Below are 1297 nucleotides of genomic sequence, written 5' to 3'. Positions count from 1 at the left end.
AGGTACAAACTTTCAGTTATAAATTCTGGGGAATGTCATGTACAGAATGGTGACTGTAGTTAACAATACAGGATTGTATACTTGAAAGTTGCTGAGAGAATAGATTTTAAAAGTTCTCAGGGCAAGAAAAAAATTGTCACTGTGAGGTAATGGATATTAACTAAATTAATTGTGGTAATCCAAAAAAGGTGCAGGATGGTGAACCTTCACTTCCGTAGTATTTGAACTTCTCTTCAACATAGTAGCTGTTTTGTGATTTTTAAACATGTATATCAGGAAGAAAAGAAGGAAGGAGGGTTAACGTCCACTTGGAATCCTCATTCAGATCAAATAGAATTGCATTTGAAAAATAGCCAGGAATCAGAAGGCTTGTTTTATCTGGCCTCCTCTAGACTTGAATTTTATAGGGAAAGCGCTCCAGGACATTGAGCAGGAAGCTTCTTATGAAGAGTCCAGTCCCTCCTCACAAAAAACAGGTGTGTTTTTAGGTTGCTGCGCTAGTCATTAGTACAGCCCACACCCTTTGGGTAGAAAACAAAGCACAACAACTGCTCTAGTCCTTGAAAGAAAAATTGATTTAAATTCAAAACCAGGGACTTCCTTGGTGGTCCAATGGTTAAGATTCTGCACTCCCAATGCAGGGGGCCCGGGTTTGATCCCTGGTCAGGGAACTAGATCCCGCATGCCGCAACTAAACAAGATCCTGCCTGCCTCAACGAAGATCTTCCACGCAGCAACGAAGATCCCGCGTGCTGCAACTGAGACCTGACACAGCCAAATAAATAAATATTTTTTTAAAAATGCAAAAGCAAAATTCCCTCAATTCCTTTTGCTTTCTTGATTCTAATATATACTTTTACATATCTGTTTATATCAGCAGAAAACCTCTTCCTTCAGCTACACTTAAAAGTGGACCACCAGGTGGTCAGAAGTTGCTGATCAGAACTTGCTATAACCAGCAGCTAAAATTAGGCGGATGAGGAGCCTTGCGAAGTCAAACCGAGAATCTGAGCAGATGGGTATCCCAAACACTGAGAAAAGAGAAAAGACAAGGGTTCAGGTGGAGGGTCAAGTAGGCAGCCTCTCTTTGCCTCCAGACTCCAGACTCTGTGACTATCTCACTGTTAGGTCTATGTTTCCCATAAATATATCTGGAAAAACAAAAACCAAAAAACCCTCTGATCTTGTCCTAAAGATGGGCATCTTTCTTGATAAGACTATAATCATCAGGACTCCAGTCTTTTTCCCTGTAGGGCAGCTGAAATGTGGCCCGGTGGCATTGTAAAATTCATCAGAA

At 41.0% G+C, this 1297-nt stretch overlaps 1 non-coding gene across 1 annotated transcript; it reads left to right on the top strand.

Moving 5' to 3' along the window:
- The first annotated feature begins 598 nt into the window (after window positions 1–598).
- On the top strand, window positions 599–671 carry TRNAG-CCC (transfer RNA glycine (anticodon CCC)). Its single transcript has one exon. It is a non-coding gene; the product is annotated as a tRNA-Gly (tRNA).
- The last annotated feature ends 626 nt before the right edge of the window (window positions 672–1297 follow it).

This window comes from Lipotes vexillifer, unplaced genomic scaffold (assembly GCF_000442215.2).
Source record: "Lipotes vexillifer unplaced genomic scaffold, Lipotes_vexillifer_v1.1 scaffold152, whole genome shotgun sequence".
Classification (NCBI taxonomy): Eukaryota; Metazoa; Chordata; class Mammalia; order Artiodactyla; family Lipotidae; genus Lipotes; species Lipotes vexillifer.
Note: the sequence above shows the minus strand (reverse complement) of the source record. Positions and strands in the feature narration are given on the sequence as shown.